Source organism: Coturnix japonica, chromosome 5 (assembly GCF_054131305.1).
Source record: "Coturnix japonica strain WE chromosome 5, WE-NBRP24, whole genome shotgun sequence".
NCBI classification, from domain to species: Eukaryota; Metazoa; Chordata; class Aves; order Galliformes; family Phasianidae; genus Coturnix; species Coturnix japonica.
In genome coordinates, this window is record NC_140667.1 from 9,105,745 (window position 1) to 9,130,452 (window position 24,708).

At 38.8% G+C, this 24,708-nt stretch overlaps 1 protein-coding gene across 2 annotated transcripts in view; it reads left to right on the plus strand.

Annotated features, from left to right (window-relative positions):
- Nucleotides 1–24,708, plus strand: part of LOC146760657 (uncharacterized) — a 272,204-nt gene that overhangs the window by 119,356 nt on the left and 128,140 nt on the right. For both annotated transcript variants that reach the window (XR_014946988.1, XM_085549975.1), the window contains exon 2: nucleotides 8,590–8,645. The gene's annotated coding sequence lies outside the window, so the exon portion shown is untranslated. The remainder of the gene's footprint in view (nucleotides 1–8,589; nucleotides 8,646–24,708) is intronic.

Here is a 24,708-nt window from a genome sequence, read left to right on the forward strand (position 1 = left end):
CAGTCCACTGTTAACATCACTATGGCCAGGACTATAGCTAGATATTTCTACTGAATCTTTTCTGCGGTTGAACTTCTGGCATATATAGATCTATATCTGCTGTGGAACTGGTGCAGAGTGACTGCAGATGGCTACATGTTTGGTGAAGAACAGTAGCATTCAACTCAATTATTCACACCAACTATGAGGGATTAAATCCTTATCTGGCCACTGGCTAAATATCATCAGACTATTAGGAATTATGAACTGTGAGTGGAGCTGAAAGGAAGAAAACTAAATATTTGAGACAATATACAACACTTAACATTTTGTGTTTTGGTAATTTCCAAAGTTATTTTTGTGCAAAGTGCTTTGCAAACATACATTAAGACACACTCTTGTAGTGAGTGCTTGAAAGGCAAAGATTGACAAGAATATTATTCTACCCATTTTGCACAGAGGAAGCAGGGTTTTTAGCAGTGGGATTAAGTGAAGGGTGTGAAGAGAGTCTGAAGATTCTGGGTAGACTCCAGTCAAGTGCCTCAACTGTGGAACAGAAGTAGCTATGCTTTCTAATCAGGCTTGGGAGTCTTTCCCTCAGCCTCAAAACCCCAATAAAAATTTCACTGTGGACATTTGCTATTTCACTGAAAAATCATCTTATTTCTGGTTTTTAAATAGAGAGCAAGTGCTGTCTAATGGTTTATGTATTAGGAGGATATTCTCATTTTCCACATGCTGTCTGGCTCTGGTTGCTGTTATGAGATGTTTGGAGAATGCTTTTTGGAATAAAAAGGACAAAAAAATTCAGAAGGGGTCAAACCTGATGATAGGTTAGACTCAGCGCAATGTATTGCTTTTCCTCAGTGTTTTTGATGGCAAGGAAACAGCAAGTTACATGAGACTCTGCCTTACGGACCCTTGGCCAAAATACTGAGAGCCACAATTTGTTCTGCGGGAAGCTGAAGCTGGGAGGCACACAGAAGAGCAGCCCCTGTAGACTGGGTAGGGATCCATGTGTGACTTCCACTCTCTCCCAACAGTCCTGGTATTGCAGTTAAAAGATTGTCAGTTAGTAATGGTGGCTTCAGTATGCAAAATACCTTGGCATAAGCAGAAAACAGTGGTAAACATCAAACGAATGAGTAGCTAGGCTAAGAGTATAAACACAGCACATACTTCAAATGTCAGTAGCATACCATGTGCCTGCAGTGGTGTACCCACTGGATACCCACTGTGTTTTAATTTTGCTTTTTCTTGGCAAGATCAGGCAGGTATCTTGCCTGAGTAGATAGAAAGAAATAGTCTTCAGTTGTTGGATTATGCAGAAGAAAAAATTTGAAATGTTTATTTCTGTTCCTTTTGTTTAAGAATTTATTTTTATTACCACCTTTGTACTCTTAGACTTGAATAGCTACTGGCTGTTTTAGGTGAACTAATGGTCTAATAGGTCAGAGGAGCAGAGACCTTCTGAAGAACTAAGACCACCCACTCCTCTCCTTTCAGCTCTCACAAACTTTAAAAAGATATATTTCTTTACATTTTAAAGGCTGTTTCCACAACTCCCAAAGCCTGGGATAATCTCTCTCTCTGTTGAGACAGATTATATTTAAAATCTGCTGAGAAACCCTGAAAAACCTGAAACATTAAAATATTTTTGTTATATCTGTTATCTGCTGGACATATTGTTCTCACTGTGTTAGTGTAAATAGATAAGAGACAACATAATTTTTAACATATAAATTCAGAATGCTATGCAAACTATTCAAAGTCTTACCCAGCAAAATTGCTTCTGTTTGCAGTGGGACAGATTAAGGCCAGTGTTGTAGTCTAGATACATCTCAAATCAATATTAAATACCTACCTGAGATACCTAGAATAGCTCCTAAAGAGGGAAGGAGTTGTCTAGAGAGTGAATCTATCCTGTTACATGGCACGTACATATCTCCATAATAACTTTGCAGAAAACTCTCTACACGATTATTATCAAGTATAAACTAAGTGATTTTAAAAATCACAGCCTTAGAGGTTTAGAAAACATAGTGTTCGTCCATGGAGGATGTGATGAGTTTTTGACACTTCTTTTAATTTACGTGCTATCCCACATTCAAAAGAAACCTTAAATGTCTCAAATACAATGCCATGCTTTGCAAATGTCCCAGCTGCCACAAGGATGCATCATTTTGATGGAGGGGAAGTGATTCACTCAGCCGTGAAGAAGAGAGCAAGAGAAACAGTGGCCTTGAGACAGGATGTGGGAAACCTATAACAGAGTTTTAAAATTCTAGATTTAGAGGATCTGACATGCCCACGTGTCATAAAAACCTTCACTTGGTTCCCTTCCTCTGAATAACAAGTCCTAAATGTCCAACACTGAGAAGCTACAGGAATCATGACTGCACAAGACAAACTGTTTCTTTGGCAAAACAGTAACCTAACTATATTTAACCTTACCCATATCCATTTGTTTAATTAATAAAACCCAGTATTCTTAGGATTTTGCCTGACTGTTTGAATACTTGCAATTGTTGTCATCAATAAAATAGGAGATACAGAACAAGTGCAAACTTTTTTTTGCAAGAACTAGTCATTTACTGGAGCAGTTTTAGACACAAGAGAAACACATACAAGTATTAAGATCACAGGTGGAAGTAAACCTTACTCCATTCTATATTTAGAATTTTTTAGGGGAAATGGACAGAAAAAATGTAACATTGGATTGTCACTTTGGATTGGATTGTTACTTTTTGTTACTAAGTCTTTGTTTAGATATCAGCAAGTCACTGCAGTTTTGTTTATGGAGCGTTTGTAGTTCCTTTCCCACCTCCCACAGGAGGACAATGGGTTACTTCATCGTCTTCAGTGAAGTATCAGATTCAACACTTGCTCACCCGATTCCATACTCACCCGATTGCGCGCCCTAACCAGCATCTAAAGGAGAGCAAATCTGAAGGTATCACTGCTCTCACAGCTCCTGCCGCCTTATGCAGAGTTGTGTGCAGAAGTAATGAGCATCTTTCTTTCCCTATTGGGATATCAGACTTGGAAAACAGATAACTGACAAAGCAAGAAGGGGAGGTTTCCTGAACTTCTACTCTGAATAACAAACAACATCACATGAAATAAATCACTTGATTACAGTATCATATGGTGTTTTTTAACCTTTTTTAGTCAGACATTATTACTCATAAACTAAATAATATGATCATTTTTTAAGAGGTGAGATCATGCCTAGAAATAAGTCCAAACATGACCAGACATTGTAATTTATTTTTTTCAAGGTTTTCACTAGCTGAGAGCCAACATCTGTATTGAAATGGGGAGGATTTTACAGAAGATGGTTGTTTCTACAGATGCTGGTGTGTCATTTTCAGAATACTGTTGACATTCGGCAAGGGGTGGTGACTGTCTCCTTTCACAAGAGCTTGTCAGGCTATGCGTAGGCTTTTCAGTGTGAAAAATTAGTAGGAGAATATGTTTTTTGCTGCATTTAATGAAAGAAAACTAGGGAAAAAAAAAAAAAAGAAAAAAAAAAAAAGAGAGAGAGAGAAAAAACCCCAACCAACAGCAAAACCAGAACTGGTGACTTGTAGGTGAGGAAAATTCTTCACAGTTAATTTTCAGGCCTGTAGGCCTTTCACCACACTGGATCCATGCTGTAGTCAGTGCCCTCAGGCTCACTAACACTAAGCATATTTGAGGTCTGGGTCATTTGTATGCCACTGAAATGCTTTTGTGGTGCATGGTGGTGGTTTCTGTTATAAGCCATTAGACCTCCCATCTCCCTCTGACCTTTACTGCTGGGATTGAAGTGAGTGGACCTTGCATGCACATCCAGGAGCACTGGAACAGCTCCAGCACCAGGTCCAGAACCATTGCAATGGTGCCTTGGCTTTTCTGATATGTCTTTGAAATCACTCTTAATTATGTGCATGAGGAATAACTAATTATGAAAGTGCATAGCTTTTTCCTCCCCCAAGAAAACGTACCACAGTTATTTTGCTTATTAGATTTTGTAGCTGATGTAACTATTGTTAACAGAAAAGGTACTGAACATAGAAAATATTATTTCCTTCTCCTGAGCGTTTAGTATAACAATATAAGCATTGACCGTTGTGTACTTTGGTATTATTTTCCTTTCCTGCTTATAGTCCCTTCTCATGTTTCTTCATCATTTTAGGCCCCTAATAGGGATAGGATGAACCCATTGATGTCGGCACATGGAGGCCTGCTAGTAGCATGCCTTTGGTTTTAGTCTCCTAGCAGCAGCCATTCATGTTATGTGGGCTTTCTTTTTTGGGCATTGCCCACCCCTGAAACTGACTTCAGGCATTTTTCACTGCCTGTTCTGCATGAATAGCCACAGGCCTCTTGCCAATTGTCCCCTCTTCTTGAAAGCCAGCCTCAGCCAAAGGCCTTTTCAAGTGTGATCCCAGAGTGCCACACAGGCTTTCAGGGTATTGTTGTCGAGATGAGGGCCCTGCACTGGAAAGTGGGGTCAGAAGAGAAAGCACAATGAAGGGTGATGGAGGCTTCATGCAGTCCTCAGATGCTGGCCTGTTTATTAATTTACAAAACTAATGTCACTGTCTTTAGAGAAGAGATTGAGTGAAAAAGATTCCCTTTGAAGAGAACTGCTTTTGATGCATTACCAAAACATTGGTCGCCTTATTAAATAGATTTTATGGAAGCAAGTACAGCTAATAAAAGTTCAGAAACACCAGTAAAGTACTGAAGGTCTGGATTCAGTGTTTTCTATTTTTCCTCGTCAGCTCAGACACAATTCATATTAATGGGTTTTACAAGTTGTCCTTGGGCAAAAAATCCTTACATATAATGGGTGCAAATATCTGGTCTGCCTTATGCGTGTCACACAAACTGTTAGCTAAGACAGGACAATAGAGCCCAGCTTTTTAAAAGAGCTCTTCCCCACACATAACATAATAAAATATTCAAGTAGTGTTTCTTACCTTTTGGTGTTTGTGGAGGAACTGAAACGGTAGAGGTCTATGAATCTGGAGTATAGCATGTACAAATGGCCCAACTTATGAGATTTTTTCAAAGCTGCTGTTGGTGCATATTAAGGAATCCAGGAAAACAGTTATCAATTTGCTAGTTCCTATAACATCAGATGGAGTTCTACTGCAGAGAAGTACATGATGTTTACCTTGCATCTTTTAATCTAAGAATGACCCTGGGAGCTTGTAGCTCTTTGACATACTTGCTCTTCCTTCTTCCCGTACCTGATTAAAAAAGAGGTTTAATGTATCCCTTCACAGTGACTTGTGTGGTAGTTTGATTTTGCTTACTTCGGGTTGCTAGCTCTTTTTCATTGTTCTTCTACCTGTGAACAAAACCCCACAGATTGCTGTCTCTGTGTTGGGGCAGCTCACAAATCACTGCTTCACACAGGATTGAATAGAAGTTGGACTAGATGGCCCTCAGAGATCCCTTCCAACTCTAAGTGTTGTGTGATTCTGTGAATCACATTCTCTCACTGCATTGAGAAACCAAACCAGTGCAAGTGTGTTTATCTGCAAATGGCTTACTGTTTCCAGAGGGGATTGTTGTCAGGAATTACTGGAGATTTCTGACCACTACCATTGTGGATACAATTTTGGATTCAATTTAGGGGCCTTCAAATCCACAGGTATGAAACTCTGCAGCTGAAACTAAAGACAATCATTAGACTTGTATTCTTGGTAAGCTGGATGCAAAAGGAAAGCATTCCAGTCTCACCAGTAGGTTACAAATGCAAGATTCAGATTCACTATTAAACATGTGGCCATAAATGTATGATTGAATTTTAAATGCTTTCAATTAATGTAGATCAAAAGAGGATTTCGTAGTTGGACAAACTTTCAGAAGTACCAGACTTTAAGCATAAATCTGTCTAGTCCCTTTGTTTTCCTAACTTGTCTTGCCATGTTTGTTAATTATGGAAGGCATTTAGGACTCTCGCTGTCTCATCCAGTTTCTTCTTCATTGCTCCAGCAGTTAAATCAGCAGTTTTACACTCCACTGCCTTGAACCTTGAAAGTCATTTATGGACAGCAAGTGGGTGTAAATTGCTAATGGTCGCATTTCAAATATACTCTGTATGCAAAGCATTGGAGATTGATCCATGGAACAAAAATAATCATAACCTAATTGCCTTCCTGGTAGCGGAAAATAATTCAAAGGACTGTTGACCCTTCTTAAAAAGATAATACAGAACAAATAGGTTTCTGATGAGAGAAGCTCTTGTCTGAAAGCAAATACTGTAGGTCTCCCAGAATGGTAAATATTAGTAACTTCTAATGAACACTTGGTTCAGTTTTCAGCTGTGCTGCAGGCATTACAGTTCAGAGATCCACAGAGCTTCAACATCAGTCTATTATTCTATCAAATACATATGCTCACAGTAGTGTATTTAGTTATTAATTTGATACCATCTAAGTGTTTATTCATTCAGCAGAATACTGAATGTCCAAATTTGGGATGTATAACTGGTTCTTTACAAATGACTTTTTTGTGTGTATCTTCAAACACAATTCTGTGAAGAATAAGGAAAATGAATAGTTTTGTGGGGTTTTCTTTGTTTTTTGTAATAATTTCACAGAATGTTGTATTTGTAAACATCTATGAATTTAAGAAACTTGTGAAGGGCTTTTGCATAGGTTATTTGCTATCTAAAATTGGCTGACTTGGAAATATCTTCTTGAAGTACCTTTAAGAGGCAGAATTATCCATATTCTTGTGTTATTTTCGTGGTTAGAAGTCTGAAAGTCAGGGTAGGTAAACAGACCAGATGTCTTGGTATAAGAATAGGTCACACCTTTCTTCTAGTAAAAAGTGTAAAAGCAAAATGTTGCTAACGTGAAAGTGCTTCAGTCAAGGCTGAAAGCTATTAACTTCAGGTCTGATGTGATACAGTGTCTTTGAAGTAGAGCAACCCTCCAGTGCAGTAGTAAGTGAGGAACAGCTCTGCAGCCTGTGGCGAGGTGTCCATCACTCTCTGTCAATTTAGGACTTGTCTGTACAAGATCTGTTTGTTTTGGCTTTGGGTGAAGGAAAGGATTTGTCCTCCATATATAAACAACCACAGATAATAGTATGTCAATAGATATCTTCCCATATTTACCTTTTAAAAATTAATCAAATTAACTACCATAAAAATAGTGAAACAGAAATATGGAAAGTCTCTCATTAACTGTTTTCCTGTTCCTTTTCCTTCCTTATGAAAACCAATAAGTGATCAGAGTGCCCAGAAAAGCTATTCTGGTGAACTTGGCACTCATGGCATAGATAAGCAGTCATGACCAGGTCAAGAAAATACCCAGTGTGGAGATAGGTTTTTTGATGGTGCAAAGGCAGCCATGGAGATATAAAAAGGGTTTCTGGTAAAGATAGGGACATGAGTAATTCACAAAGGAGGTTCAGCATTTTGGTTCAGGTAACAAGCTAAGGAGATTATCTAAAGTTCTCTAAATCCTGCTGTGGTAAAACTCAAGCAACAGCCTCATGAGAACCAAATTTCACATGACATTTCCAACTTCTGCTTCTGGTTCATTTAAAAAATAAAACAGAAGTGCAAAATTAAAATATGTTCTTTAAAAAGGAAGTTAATGTAACATGCTTCGTACTTAACAGTTAATTTAACTTCAAGTTTAGATGTGATTCTGGATTAATGGTTTATTTAAACCATTATCTTCTCTCTAAGTGGGGCTTTTTTTTGAGCTACCTGGGAAATATCTGTACCAGATCCCAAAGCAGTACAGAGTAGGGTTAACACTAAATGTTGTTAGCAGTGCAAATTTCCACATCTTTTTTTTTCTTTTTTTTTTTTTTCTTCTTTTTGGAACTTTTTTTTTCTTCACATTTATTTATTATCTGAAGGAAAAAGAGGAGGAGAAAAAGGACAAGTCAAAATATATTTTTAGGAAAAAAAATAAATAAACCTGTCTTCCTTAATCAGATTCTATTTTCTTTTCACTCCACAAAAGAGATAAACTGCTAGAGAAAACTGGGTTAGAGGAGGAGCAGAGACGTTGTGTTTATCTGAACACAAGAGATTTGGAATGAAATGGTCAAACTATGAGGGACGTACCCTTGTATTTTGCAATGGGAAGCATATAGTGTTACTGAATTAGGTGTTACAGACCTCGTGAAATCTTTCTATAACATTCTGGAAGGTATTTAGCTTTTCTTAATTTAAAATTATGTTATATTATCTGTCATGTAATGAACGTGAAATCTCCTGCAAATGGAAACATAGGCCAGACTGTAAAATACGGTCCTCATTTGGTTGCCCAAATGACAGCTTCTTTATTTTAAAAATTTTACCTCAACTGTAATTGCTGGGAGTCTAAAAAAAAAATCTTAATTTTGCTTTTGAATCACTTTAGAAAGCATCCTTACTTAGACTTGTGGGAGTCATTTACTGCCTCCTACCTGATTCCTTCTGTCTCTCTTATTTATGCTGAAGGAGTTCCTGAGTACAGACTGCAGATAGGCTGGGGCAGAGTTTCGTTCGTGTATGAACTGATTTCTCCTGCTATTGTTTGAAATTACGACAGCAAACTTCATCTCAATGAGACCTTTTTTTCTATTTTTTCTTCTCTTTCACAGAGTAGTCTGAAGTGATTAGAAGGTCCATGGGAATGGAAGCTTTCAGAAGGAAGAAGGTATGGTTTCAATTAATATTCTTCCTTATCAAAAGCAAAAGTTTCACTATAATATACTAATCGTGACAGGATTTGGACTTGAGGCTCAGTTTGTATCTGGTCAGGGAGAAGTACAGCTATCTTACATAAAAAGTTGTGTGTTTTATTTTTAAGAGAATACAGATTAATGTTGTAAAATATTTAAATATTTTTGTTTTGATTTTGCTGCAAAAGAAACAAACAAAAAACAGAATCAGGGATTCACAACTCGCATCAAAGAAAATTCCCTGTTATTCCCAGCTTATTTTTTTGACAATTATGAAGATGGAAAACAAAGAATCTGTCTCATTACTGTGGTATTATTGCTCCCTTCCTAGTTCTCCCATTCTAGAAGTGTGTCTGATTTGTAAGTCTTAAAATGGTAATAAAGTTAGGAGTGGGATTTCTGTGTGGTCCCTGCACTGGCATTGGAGAAAAGACCCAATACAGCTAATCTGCTGAAATTTAATGAACGTCCTGCTGACTTTTAAAGGAACTGGGTGCCTGACTACCCTCTGAGACTTCAAAAATCTCCTGTATCAGTCAGACTTTTTCAGGAAACCAGAATGAGCAAGTCCATGCAGAAAATGCCATTGCTGTTCCTACAGGTTTCCACAAGACATTTGACCCCTCCCCTCCCCTCCCTTTCTTCCTTCTTTTTATACTGCTCTGGAATGCAGATATGTTGGCTAATTTTCTCCAGCTGTCACATAGTCTCTCAGGAAAATGACCTCGCAGAGTGACCACTTCCCCTAGTTCTTGACTTAAGTAGATTTTTTTTTCAGAGCTTTCACCACATCATCCACATCACACTCTGGTGTCTTTCATGAGTCAGGAAAAAAGCAGGAAAGAAATTCACCCTTGAAAAAAAAAGAAAGGAAATTAACCAGATCAGTTTGAATGATTTTTATCAGTTGCTATTTCAAATCAGTTTGTGTAGCAGAAAGTTAACATTAAGCATTCCCACTAAAGGGTAGAGAAATGTTAATGTTTGGGTGCCTTCCTTATAATTTGCTATTCAGCATCAATTAGTTGATTCATTTAGAAATGACAGTTTCAGCAGATTTGAGAATCAGGCCTCTTGTTGTTCTTTTAAATGTACTCTCCAGAGGGAAAAAATTTGTTGTAGAAATCACGATTCAAATTTAGTTTTTGGAAAAAGCACAAGGGAAAAAAATAACAAAATGTGATATTGTAAATACTTATGGTGTTTGAGTTATGGAAACGAGATGCAGGTACATGAAAAGCTAACGGTAGATTAAGTGCCACTGTAACAATAAGGACATTCTGTGACATGACAAAATTACGGTTCATTGGATTCATTCACTCTTGAGGTAAATTCTATTTTATCTTCAGTGTTATTCTTCCATGGAAGTTAAAGTTAATGGGCGTCTTGTTAAGCACAGCTTTCCTCTTTCTCTGAGTGCTCTCTGTAGTTATCAGGAATAGCTGGTTAGTATAGCTTGTTGTAGAATCCATTTCCAACCAAAACTTTTCTCCAAAGGCATTCTTTACTTCCTCACACTTCAATAACTTTTATACTTTGAGTTCATCCACTCTTTCATCTTGAGCTTTAAATATCTGGTGAGAGGAAAAGAAAGATGGAGACTGCAGATAGGCTGCAGTCTTTACAAGTGACTGAAATCTCTGTCCTCTCTAAAGGCCATGTTTACAACTGTTGCATATGGGAGAAAGTACTTAATTCCACTGCTGATTGAAACTGACATGGAGCAATTCCACACTGTAAAATGGTTTGATATTTCCTATTTTATGTTTTGAAAGAGTATCCCAGTGTCTTGCTATTTTCTGTAGCTATTTGGGAAATGTCTTCCAGGTAATTTTAGTGAGCTTTGAGTTGTATTATATATGAGTACTATATTGAGACTGTTCAAGATATGCTGTTACTGTGATTCGTTTCTCTGTTACTCTAAAGCTAGTATCACTGTAATTTTATGTATTTTACTTTAATTTTATTATTTGCAGATTGATTACTTGTTATGATCTCCAGCAGCCTAGGCATTTTAGAAGGAAATTAAAGAATTATTTTATTGGTTAGTGGTGTCCAATTGGCTTCCTGGTATAGATATAGGTATAGATATAAGCCTGCAAAGTCAGGTTCTAAAATCAGACAGGTGCATTGTCAAGACTTTGAGCTTTTCTGCCCACATGTAGAATATATGCCTGTCAGGGTAATGAGTTTGCATAATTGAAAGAACAGATGTAAGGTTTAAGGGGTTGTGAGCAGATTGTAGAAGTTATTGTGGATCTGGTATGGGGTGGCTGGAATAGGGCTGGGGCTAGAAATATTTGATCATCTCTCACAGGATAACAGAGAAGAACTGAACCAGGGTGAGAAAAATTGTTGTGTAACTGTCAACTACTTGTTTTTATAATGCTGTTGATGGCTCTAGGCTTTGCATATAATCTATAAATCATTACCCTGTATCTGTGTCTATATGTTGCAAGAATGCCTCAACTTCGTATTGAATCATTCTAGTTTATGACATGGCCATGTCTTTCTCTTCTTCATAGCTATAGACAAAAGATTATGCCAAAATATGTAGCAAATCTGGGGAAGTGAAAGGGAAAGGAGATGGCAATACAATTGCTGCAAGAATGTGAAGTGTCATAAACTCCTAGCAGGAGTTAGCTATGGCCTAAACACTGTAAGGTGTTCAACTGTGGTCTTAGGTATGCTCAGTCATGCAGTGATCCCACTTGCTAGAGATGCTATCTCAGCTGCAGATGATCAACACTGGCAGGCTGTGATCCTGCCATGACTTGGAAATGGAAGAGGCCATGTTGACTATGTTGTAAATTGGGAACAAGTGAGCAGGAGTATGCTTTAAAACTCCATAGATCTTTCTTCCAACTGCATATGTATTGAATTGGCTTGACTTGATAAACAGTCTCGTTTATTTCAGTGGAAATTCTTTCAGCGTGAGTTCTGACTGAAGTGGATAAAAATGATGGTATCTTTTCCTAAATGATTCCCCTTTGCATGAGTTTATTTTTCACAGCTAAAACCTTTGGAATTTAAGAAATCTGATAAGCAGGTTTTCTGAATCCTTACAGTCTTAATCACAGAAGTAAAGAAGAGTACTAGTGGCATAATGGTCTTATATTCATGCCCTCTTCTAAATATTTGCTTTACCCATCATGCAAATACTGCTATTAATAATAATTTTAATAACATGGATGATAGATAAGATAGCTGTTTTCTTGGAATTAGTATGTGTAAGGTATTACTTCACCTCTGAAAGAGAGAGGCACAACTTCCATTTGGCAGTTTTTTAAACATCAATCAAAATAAAAACAAATGGTCTTAGTTAATTGTTTAGCTTAGAAGGTGAATATTTTGTTTATAAAATGAAAACGTTCTTTGTGGCTTCTGTACACATATAATTACATAAGCATCTCCGTATTAATTTAGATTAATTATTTGCACAGGATATTTCAAACTTACAAAATTCTAGGAGGAAATGAGGATGAACAGAGAATGAGTACCATATTGCAACTGATAAGTATTTCTTCACATGTATCTGAATCAGAAAAATACTTCAGTGTATGTTTACCTTCAGGTACGTGCTCAGGTCTTACTGGGTTTAAATACACACTGATCAAGTATGCTTTTTCAGATGGAAGCAGTGTGTTGTCCCAGTGAAGTCTACTTGGTTTGCCAACTGCTCAGATCTCCTCCTGTACAAGTAGTTGATTCTTTAGAGTAGCGCTTGCTTCCAAAATTAACTTTGCATTTTGTGATTTGAAGTAGTCTTTCAATGCCAAAGTATTCTTCCTATCAAAATAAACAAATTTAGCTTTAGGAGGCTACAGTCCTCTTTTGTAGCCAATAGCAAATTAATGAATCTTTAACTATGAAATTTTTTGTACCATCCCTTTTCTCCTATCTTTTCTGTCTGACCACTGCAAAGGCCAAGGAGTTCTGGCTGCACAAATACAAGAGAAGTTGCTTTATTGTGAAGGAGAATAAAAAGTTTTCAGACTGACTAGGTCATATTCTTGTCAGTCTCCTGTACTTAGACTCCTTTCAGCTTAGGTTTTGGTGACAAACTGCACAGCTGTAATGGCTTACATTTACCAGCCTGCATATATGAAAGATGTGTAATGTTAACTAAGCCCTTTCCCGTCCCTCTTGGAAGACCACCCTGCCTGCAAAATCTCCAGAGGAAAACACGGCATGTCCTGATCAGAAACTGCCTTTGTTGGCAGAAATACAGTATGTTGCATTAACCAAAACAGCATTTTTTAAAACATTTTTGATGGTGGCTGCTTTTTATTTAAATATTCATTCTGCTTTTGTAAATGGATCTCATTTGGTCTTTATATCCTGACATCACAGGACTATCTGAAAGCCTTGTTTACGCTTAGCAGTGGAAATTGCTTCAAGGCTTGCACAAAACCTTCAAAACCTGATATACTCAGTGCAGGAAAAGGACTAGATTCTCCTCAGCAGACCTCTAGACATCAGTTTTCTCTAGGGTGAACTTTCTGATGATGAAGAAAGTTTCGTCATCTTTGTTCCTCACTGACAGTGCAGCTTTTCTACTGGGTAGGAGCTGGTGTGCTGTCAGTGCAAGCTCCAGGTGTGGGTTTCATGGGTGGGTAGCCATCCATGCCAGCAGAGCTTGAATCCTCTGGCACCGTCATTCTGGTTATACTGGTGGCCATCTGTTGCTGTTAGGGAGCAAAAGTCACTTTCAAAACTTGTTCAGCTTCTCTGATATTGACTTCTCTGTGCACTGCCTGTCGCTCTGTATTCCAGATCTTACAGTTATCAGTACTTAGCATTTGTCTTCTGTACAGTAAGGCAGCCCTGGACAGTTGTAATTACCATAGAAATATTAATAATCATATTGTCCTGATCACAGCTATTCATTTACAGCTGAGAAGTTGGAAAAGTTGGAAGGAACTCTGGCCACAATGTTTCGGTTCTAATTGTACATACAAAGAGAAAGAAAGCCTGGAATAATTGACTCAAGGGAAGCCACTCTGAATTCCCTGACCCAACTGCATTTTGATACTCCAACCACTTTTGAGGATGTATCAGAGGGAGCGAAACACTATCTTTTCTGTTCTTTCTTGAATCGCTGGTATGAAGCTTCTTGCTTCAACTGCTACTCTGTATACATGTCAGCACAGCATAAAATATACTGTATAGACTGCCTACCTACTTGAGTTAACAAGGTGCACAGTCTGTAGAAAGGAACCCTTCTCTCTTCAACATCATTACAGCAGTGTAACCACATTCCAACGAATAAGACAATTTCTAATCTACGTCAGAATAACCTCAGGGACAGTTAACTAATCTCAAGGTTCTGACATGAACTTTATGCTAAGGAGTTATAGACTGAGATAGTACTTTCTGACTGGTGGTTTGCAGATGGCACTACCAATCACATAGATCTGAACCGTAAACCTAGTGGTGACAACTTTCGCTTCTTTTCTGTGTTCTGGCTTACATGAGTGTGAGGTGGTTGTAATTATGTTAATTTACTTGTCTTAGATGCTGTGACAAGTAAATTGCAGAGGGCTTATAAAGGGGTTTTAGGTTTGTGTTTCTGGATGTGAAAGCTGTGGGCTTAGACTTTTTGCAGATCTCAGGACAAATGTCTGTCTTTTCCTATCTACCCAACAGTCCTTCATTCCAGAGGGTACAAAGTAGCAGCCATCCTATGTCAAAATCTTGATCTCGTTTTTTCGGTCCTGTTCTGGTCGTAGTGAAAGGCTGTACTCATCTCTTTCTAATCCCAAAAGTTTTCTGCAAAAAAATTAAATATTACTGTCTGCATTTTTGCAGATGGAAAAGCATAACAAAGAGGTTAAATAGCATACGTAGTCTAATGTTAGAAAGAGATAACAAGCATGGGAACAATACAAATGGCCAGAAATGCTAGATGTGCTGTTCAGAATCACAGTGCAAATTCATCTAAAGACAGTATTCCTGCACGTGCATCTAGAAGTGCCTACTTTCCTGTGTATCTCCCTATAATGTGATGTATGTACTCACAGAGCCAGATGGAGATGTCATTGTGGTAACATTATAAAGCTTTATTAGAGCATATTTTCTGCTCTGGTATTTATCCTCTCAAATGTCCATGGAATAATACCTCCAATTTTTCTTTCTTGTTGTGTAATATCTCCCACTCTTTGTATGACATTTGCGACACATTTACATGTAGAGGGAGCAGCTGCATCCTTACCTTACTCTTCTGTCAGCTTGCATCTTTGGTGTGAATGGAAGGACCCAGTTCTGCCAAGTTTCTGAATGCTTCTCAGGATGGTGTGGTCTGGGGACATTTCCGAAGTGGAGGTTGTGATTTTCAGGAATTCTTAAGAGTTATCTTCATGCCCTTCTGTGTGCAAAATGTGAGGGATTTTGCCATTTAGAAAACAATTGTGTGTATTCCTTTAATTTATCTCCTGTGGTAACCTTGTGTTTTCAATGAAGCTAAAGAGAGGGATAGTCTGTGCTGGGATGGCCTTCATTCATTTACTCTTATTTGAAAATAACAGGAAGAAAACTTCATTAGCATAGCAGTCTATTAGGTTCCATACTTTTAGCATCTAAAGGTCTTCCTGTTTCCTTGTGTTCTGATAATACATCTGACACACTGCTAAATTGCTGGGAAAGTTAGTAATAACATTAATTTAACAGGAGTGTTAGATTAAAAATGTGTTGTAGAGCTGGACGGCTTCTTTTGCTTCTTTTCTTACTGCTTGGCATTCCTGATGCTGGGTCTTGGTTTCGGTAGCCATGCAGCATATGAATCAGAGAGAACCCACCCTGTGCTTTGGCATAACTCTTAAGGCACTGACAGTTCCTCTTTCTTCAGCAGTAATTAAACAAGTAAAAACTGGTTACTTTGGTTAGCAGATATAAATGTGGAAAATATTCACAACTACATATCACTGGGTGTGTGTGTCTAAGGAATCTGGATGAGCTGTGGTTGGACTCTCCTTTCCCACATGCTTACAACAAAGGTGCTTTATCCAACAAGGCAATCTGGACAAAGTCTTTTATTTCAGCTAATTCATGTTCTCTTTTTCTTCGTGAGGCTTGAAGGTTTGCTGATAGTACAGTTCAGAGCCTTAACAGTAGGGGTAAGAATCAGTAAAAGGAAAAATCAGTTAGAACTAGAATGAGGTAGAACTAAGGGCTGGCCTATCCTTAGCTTTTGATAATCATTTCTCTCTTCTAGTTGTGCAATTAAAGAGTGAGCTAGCAAGGCTCAGTTTGGAAATAATTATAAGACTGGGAATCTTCATCTCGTAAGTTCTCCTGTAAATGACCTGGTGTAGATATGGTTGTTGTAGGTTTGAAGAGATTGTGTTGCTCTAACTACAGAGGCAGACAGGCTTAGAAGCAGAGCAAAAATGAGTGTAGGCAAACCTAATGGACTGTTTAAATAAGCACATCTTTTGGGAGGAAGTATAACCTAACAATAAAATGTCAGTGGTGTTTCAGGAGTGGTGTATTTGATTATGACTTTCTTTCAAGCTCCATTTATAGCCATTGGCTAAAGAAAACTGCCTCCTTTGCCTCAGTGAGCACTTTGTAAAATGGGAATCATCAAACCAGAGTTCATAAATCCAGAAAAATTCTTAGTGATCATCTTCGTTTCCTGATCTATACTGTAGGCTACAGAACTTCCTTGGATTAACTCCTGTCAGAACTTACGCAGATAGGAAAAATACACTCTTCTACTTTTAACATCTCTACAAAAACACTTTGCAAGCTGGACCATATTTAAAATGATAATGCCAGCATAATGTTGATCTGAAGGAAGGAAGCTAAAATCCTTATAGAATATGATCAGAGCAGTGAATATTCAGGGTAAGAAGATAAATCCTTATCTTTTGTAATTGTAACATAGGCCAAATTCCAGTTACACCTATGACTGACAATCTGCCTGTTTCCCTAATTTACTCTCCCCACATGTTCTTCTTGCTAAGCTGAAACTGCTGTTTCCCAGCTTCACATTTCTCAGTTTGAACTGGGGCTCTTTTCCTCCTGTCTGATTTTCAAATCCCATTGAAAGATGGGCACCAAAAGTAAAGTTCTATTCATGATAGTTTGGTGAGGATAAATACCTCAGTGCTTGTGAAACGTTTTCAGGGGGCCATGAAATAGAGATTCTGATTTCTTGATTCTATTCTTCTATGATAGTACTTGATGTTTTCCAAAACTGAGGCTGAAAATGTTACCAAAAATACTGAAGGTAATTCCTGAAATTACATGACATGGCTGGAGCAAGATTCTTAATTTCTTGATTTTTTCTTACCTTCTTTCAAATCCTTGTGTGATGAGAAAGGGAGATGAATAACACACCTCTGATATGGGACTTACTTCAAGCAGTGCTGTCTGGAAGAATGCAAAGTGCAGCTGGCACCTTGCCTGTGCACAGGCTCTGGGGTTCCTACCTGCTCCATGGTCAGGGAAAAGGTAACAACAGAGGTTACTCAGCATGTCCACAGTATAGGCTGTTTACATGCCCTATGCAGTGATTCAAGTTACTTGAAATGAGTAGGAGTTTCTTTGTTGAATTCAGCAGTTCTAGGCCTGATAGTACAAGACCAAGTAAGGATGTTTTTGGTCTTCATTTTTTAAGCAAATAGCTTCAGTTTACTCCTGGCGGCTATTTTATTTTTCTCAAATTACCCAATTTGTATTCACTGCCCTCAGGGATCTCTTTTCTCATTGCTGTTTATTACAAGAAGATTTGCCTCTCCTGTAATTTATCCCCATGGTACAATTCTACTGACTTGAGAGGAGAAATTCCAGCTTTGTACCAAAAGAAGTAAAAGGAAAATTGGTGCCAGATTTTATCTTTGGTGAGCGGCTTGATTCTCTTTGCCTGGAATCATCCAGTGATACCGCAATTCAGAGCTATAGCCTGACATCCAAATATAACAAATATTTCTGAGTTTCTATATTATGCTTTCCTGCTCCTCAGATTTGGGCCAGGAGGAAGAAGAAGAAAGAAAATGTACACATGAATATTTTACCGACGTACTATGTTAGGAAGAAAAAGATGTAAAAAACAGATGAGTGATTCATAGTGTTTTGGTTAAAAATATTGTAGCTTTAAAACATTGCCTCAGTGTGGTTGGGATGCTTACAATAAATATATTTCATACCAGATGTGGTCTCAAATGTACACGACTTGGGACTTTCCTTCACACAGTTACCGTCGCCTGAGGATCCCCAGGTTTCAAAGAGACCGCTCCTGTTGCAGTTGTCCTGCCCAAGGGATGCCAGCAAAATGAACACAAAGGCTAGGGAGGCTGCTGACCCCTAAAAATCTCAAGCGTCAAATAGCCTATAAAACATAGATGCCAGTGTTCTACTTACAGGCACTGAATAATGCTTTTTGTTCCCAAACCACGTGCCCTTGCACTTGTAGGAGCAGGCACCATTAGAAGAGGTGATTTTCCATCGACCCCATAGCATATATGCTCAGCAGATACAGGAGGGCCCATAGGACATGTGCTTTCTCTGATAATACGCACATTAGTTATGTTGTTACAGGACGCAAAAATTGAATGGGGTTTCTCATTCCAGCTGAAAAGATAGCAGCAGCCTACTGTGGTTGCCTCTGTTAAAAGATACATCCCTTCAAAGATAGATACATGGTTTAGGATTTCTCTCACTCATTTGGTGCTATATATTTGTAAAATTTCTAGAAAGAATTAAGAAAGAAACTACAGTGAAGTTTTGTGTGTGTGCTTTTCTTTTTTTTTCTTTTTTCTTTTTTTCTTTTCTTTCTTCCTTTTTTTTTTTTTTTTTTTTTTTTTTTTAAATACAGTGAATGAGCTGGATGTGGATATCCAGTTATAGAAAGATGCTGAGTATACAGAAAGATTTTGAGTTCATTAGTACCAGCAGAGTGGTTAGCCAAGAGTATGTTACTTTTGGAACTGAAGCTGGAATTGTAATAGGGAAAATAGGAAGCTCAGCTTGTGCGCATGAATGGGCAGCTCCAACGAGACCTGTTAAGGAGCCAGTGTGGAGCTACAGACACAAATACAGGGCTCGCTCTGTGCATCTGTGCAGACCTTATTTAAATTTTTGAGATGCAAGAGCTAAAGGAATAAAGGAGTATTATTTCATACTATTTAGAATATAAATACCACTTTTTCTCCCAGCAGGACTGAGACAGTCTGTGGCAGTGCCTCAATTAGCACCTTCTTTCCTAGGCTGTACCTGAACTTCAGTCAGATGCGTCATTGCAGTATGCACTGCTTTAACTAATACAGCTATTGGTGGCAGGAAAGCTGCAACACCTTGGGCTTTGGGTAAGCTACGAAAGATACTGCCTACCTGAAACCATGAACAAATATTTGCTTGCTTGACAGCTGAAACCTACAGCACCTGGACCTCATTGCTTTCAGCACTCAAGCCTAGTTTGGAGTTAGTCTGAGATACCTACATGTGTAGCAGTCATACCTTGCCATTGCTATCAGAGTAGGTTATCTGGACACTTTGCATCATTCTGTGACAAGAATCAAGTGCAAACCGAGATGTAAGGCTTTACTGCCTAGGTTCCAAAGAGGCAAACTTCTGTTGCTGGGTCTCTAGAAAGTTATACAAATGGCAGGATTTAATCAAGTCTGAATGTAATTTTGGGTAACTAAATAATTGACGTAATACTGGTCACAATATGTTGGCTGGTGAGGACCACAATAAACCATGAGTGTCAGCTAATCGTGATTAAACACTGATTAGGTCAGGCTAAAACTGCACTTAGCTGACATGTGCTGAATGCTATTTGTTCTTGTCTACACTGATTCACATTGCATTCAGTGTGGCACAATATAGATAAGCCCTTTGGGGAAAGCGTAGCTCTGGTCAGGCCTCAGTGTTCCCTGACTGGCCAACAGCTGCTCAGAGCAGTTTTATAAAGGGACCACTTACCCATCCTTTGATGGAGAGATAAGCCACTGTAATGTAATTACAACCAAGGAGATGGGAGAGGGAAAAGAAAAAAATATGCCAATCATGAAGGGGGTAGATGGAGAGCCTCAGATTCCTTCTAACCTAAACATTGTGGCAAGGAAAGAAGTCTTAATTAGGAAACGTGTAGGCATAGAACAGGAGCCCATCCTAAATGAATTGGGGTGTGATGAGCATAAAGAAAATGCTTTTTAAAAAGATCTTTGACTCCCACTGAGTGCTTGTTTCTTAGACTTCCTTGCCTAATAATGTCAGCATTTAAATGGCCCCAACTACCAAATAACAAGGCTTTGAAGTTAACACCTCATTGAGGTATAGAGTTCATACGTTTGCTATTCCTATTATTTGGCTAGAAACCGTTTTCTGCATGGCTAGCTTAATAGGGCAACAGAATATTAAGTTGTATAGGGATTGAGAAAGCTATTCACACAAAGGAAAGAGCTACAGACTTCATGTATTTGAACAGAGCCTGACAATTAAGAGAAAAGAGCAAAAGTCTGAGAAGTGCCCTGAATCACATAATTGCACAATTTATTTTCATACCTGTGATATTTCCAGAGGCCCTGCACAAGCAAGGAGTTTTAGCACCAGACTGTTAGGGAGTTGTAGTTATAATTAGGAGATGAGACCAGTTATTTCTCCCATCCTGCTAAAATTTTAAAGTTCTAAAAATAATCTTTAAATATATTTTTTATCTTTAAAAATATTAGCAGGGAAAAAAAATCAATATTTTTTTTCACTGAAAAAGGCAACAAAATGCTGAAAAATGATCTGGTGCTGATTGGACCAATTACTCAGAGGATGGGCAATCCAGATTCATGTCCTCCTCTGTTATTTTCCATACAGATGGAACATCAGACTATCTTGGAATCTCTTGCATTTGACCCCAGCACACAGCAGTGCTCCGAGATGTACATCTTCAGACAAGGCACTTCTAAACATATTACACCAATAAATGTGCTTTTCATTCTTCTGCATTTTTGGCACATTAATTACCAGTTGTCTCTACTTCTGATAATACGCTGCGGCAGAATAATTAGCACTGCTCCCAACAAATTATTCTAAGTCATAGTTACCTATGTCATAGAAAAGCCTAAACCCCACTATTAAAATGAGGGCTTTTTGTGCTTAACTGCCATGTGGTAGATGTTTTCTTACTCTGAAAACTACATGACTAGTCTAAACAACTGAGAGTGTGAATGATGTTATTAGTCTCACTTTTACAGGTAGGTGACTGAACAATAACATTAACTAAGGCTGTGCAGGAAGCTTTGCAGAGATGGGACTGAACAAACTTGGAAGGATGCCCCAGACTTTGATGACAAGTCCACCTGTCTCATGTTCTAATAAGAATATGAATGAGAAATCAGAGTGATTACAGATGTTGAAAAGGTTTAGGAAAGATCTGTTTGTTTCAGTGCTAATAGGATTTCCAGCATCTACTTTTTATTCATGTGATATTTATGATTTAGTAATTGCTGGTTGTAAAATTGTCTGGTGTTCAGAATTCAAGGGATCTCTTGTCATTTATCCACTCTGTCACTGACTTAGCTAATCTTATGCTTCCATTTACTTTTCTGAATATAAGAATAAGAATACCTACCTCCTCCAGGCTTCAGTTAATGAAGAATTCCATCTTCATTCCTACCCAGCATAATTACTTTACATCTATGCCACTGTAAATATCATCATGATTCAGTCCAACGCTTATAGCCTTTTATCCCCTAGCAAAAGGTGCATTACGTATTCATTCACAAGCAACTGGCATCTATGTTTAAATGAGACAATTATTATGGGTATGTAACCAGAATAATCTTCTGTAAAAATATCTTTCATTCTGCTACCCCTCTTAGAGCTTGGAAAGCAGATTGGAGGCAATTTCATGTGTTTATATTAGCTTGCTGCTAAGAATGAATCACAGTTTCTGCACAGATCCACTGAAGTGTTAATAGCATCTGTTCATTTTATAGAAAGTGATGGATTTAAAAATGGGTGAATGGAGAAGAAAAACAGTCTCATCACCCTGGTGGTCCTGTGTCCAAATAACATGTTGTGCTGAACAGAGATAAATTTTTATGCAGCTTCTTTAAAGAAAAAATACTCTTTTTGTGTGCAGACCATAATTCTCTGAGCACTGGGTCCTTGTACAGCGTAAAATCACAATGACAGTAATTACTCTGAGAAACAAAAGAAGTTGAATTTTTCTTATGTTGAGTAACAAAGTGGTAGTTTACCTGAGCAGGTGGCTCAGGTGTCTCCATGCTCTGTTCAGTGCATGAGTTGAAAATATGTAGTCCCCAAATCCCCATTTAGCTGCTTCTTGATATGAGCTCCCTATAGGCCCCCATTTCTATGTGTAAAACCCTCCCTTCAGCACATAGTCTAGTGAGTTGATTGTTAACCTGGGCAGCAGGACATGTACTTCAACTATTGATGTGTAGTCTTGTGGTGATGGCAGCTACATAGAGGGGGAGATGGTTGGAGATCCAGTCCTTACACAGTGAGACTGGAAAAGAACCAGTTGTTGGTTGAAATGCAGGAAGCAGAACAGGCTGAGAGAGATTCAGGATGTGGATTTGTGCATCAGCACGGACATACCTGTGATAGGAATGACAGACTTGATTCTCCATCTAGTTCTGTGAGTAAAGTATACTTTCATAGGTGTCATGAGATGGGAAGGGGCTCAGAGCTTATGATGCGAGTGATACCTACCCCTGCCACTGGTGCCCTTGTCTATCTCTTTGCTGCATTACTGATCACTTACCAAGTGCAATGTGGCAACTTCTCCCTTGCTTGAGTGGGGAAGTTGGAGAGTTGCAGATGCATTGGCATGGGAGATCAAGCAAACTGCAGTAAAAAATAACAGCTCAGGACCCTTGCTCCATTCAGCTTACGGCTGGCTGTGAACCAACAGAAGTTAAAGGCAGGAATAAGTTCTGCATTCACATCCTGTGTCTGAGGCATTCCTGCGTTGAGAGTGCAGCTGGACAATGCAGGTCAACTCCTCCAACAGCTTAGTGCTTCCTCCTTTTCCAGCCCTGATCCAAAGCCTCTCTTGTGTAGGTTCTTCCTTTATCTGGCCTCATGCTGAGCCAATTTAACTCATTAGTCTGATCAAAACCTACATTTTGATGGATCAGTTTTTTAATAGGTTAGTGAATTCAATCTTTCATGGTACGCTCAGGTGAGCTCGAGAGCTGACACAAGCAGCAGGAGGAAGAAACTGGAGCAAGGAGGAAGTAAAAAGGAAGCAGAAAAGGGAGACCAATAGTCCCCTTTTGGCAGCAGGGATGCTTTACATTAGCTCAGCCATATCGACTAGCTGGATTGTAAGAGTGAAGTCTGTTCTGTTTTCTGTTATTGCTTGCTTTATGCTTTGTTTGTTTTGCTTTTGGGTAGGAAGAAATGTAGCTGTGTATATTTGGGAGAGGGTTTGGGGCAAACATCCTGGTCTGACATCTGTTCAGTGTGGCTTGGATGGAGATTTTTAGCCCCCTCCCTACAAAAATTTGGGTTAGAATGATGCTCCCCTGCTGGCATACCCCACTGGTGAGTAGCCTGGTCTCCTGGCAGTTCCACGAACACCCTGAGGAGCTGAGCTCAGGGCTGGTACTGCACATCTCATCCTTCTTGGGGCTCCTTCTCACGGTGCCAGCTCCCACTCCTGGTTCCTGTGAGGAGGAGCTTGAGGTCGCAGCGAAAACTGGGGGAAAGCTGGGAATTACATTCTCCTTTCCTGTGTTGCAGTCTGGTCTCTTAATTATTATTTCAGCTCTTCCTGTTTGGTATGAGGGTCCCTCCCCTCACTCCCAGATTTAAGTGTGTATCTTCTGTATGTCAGTGGCAGAGGAGAATCATTTGCAGACATTCAACACTGGGATGGGGGAAAAAAAAAAAAGGCCTGTAAGCATTCGTTCATGATTGAGAATGATTTTTCTTCAGCTGTGCTATGACCTCACTTAGATGGTCAAGAGAATTTAAAATTACAGTGCAGTGCCCCTCTTAATTCCCCTTGTAAATTTTCATTGTGTAGTCTGGAGAAGACTTTGGCCAGCAATGGAATGAGAGGGTGTTAACATGGTTCAGCAGCAGAGCCCTTTTGGTCTGGTGGAAAAAGGGATTCCGGGTACTATGGTCTCTGTGAGTACAGTGTAGCTCATTTCCCTGATGCCTGCCTTGTTTTGTAGAATATAAGCTGAATTCTACATAGCTTCTGATTTGCCATTTATGTCAAGGGATCAGACTGTGAAATACTTTGCTTCTGAACTGTTCATTTATAAATGCAGAAGGTTACCACCTAAGCAGGTAGCCCAAATAGGTGCATAAAGCAGAGAAACCCTGCAGTATTCCTGTCACAAAAATGTTGAAATGTTTAAAAATAGAATCCTTCTATTATTTCTCTAAGGCTTCTCTAGTATCAGTGTGTGGTTTGAAAGCTTTAACATGGACTTTAAAGAAATCAAAAGCATCAAACCAATTGTCATGTTTACATCAAGAATTTCTTGACCACTGCTTCATCAGCTATCAAATAGCAACAAAAACAACAATAATATTATAAACTAATAGCAATAAGAAGAATGAGAGCCAAATAAGCTGAAGCACTGCAGGGGCCTTACATGTGGTAGGTTTTGTGAAGAAAATTAACATGAAAGAGGGTTCATCTGGGGGTAAAGGTCAGGGCAGATAAACTGCTATGTTCTGATACATTTCCTTAAAGTGGGAAGCGCTTTAGAAAGCAGGGCTGTGGGAAGAAGCTGTCAGCAGCGGGGTGGTCAGCGGTGTCAAGGGTGGTGGCCTATATTTTTCTTCTGTTGCAGCCTTTCATCCTCCATCTGTCAAGCTCCCTAATTTTCAAGGCAGACAGTCTATTTTTAATACAAACCTTTAACTTCCCAGGTCTGAAGTGCCCCTTTTATCTTGGAATAATATGAAAATGGCAGTAACTGTTGGTAAGATTGTTTAAAGCTGGTGTTTCCAGCCAGGACTCCTTGAGCCAGGTCTCAGTTACCCTGTCCAAGCAAAAGTGAGTGCATGTAGGCTCCTGTTGCTGCTGAAGGGTGGGCTGCATCC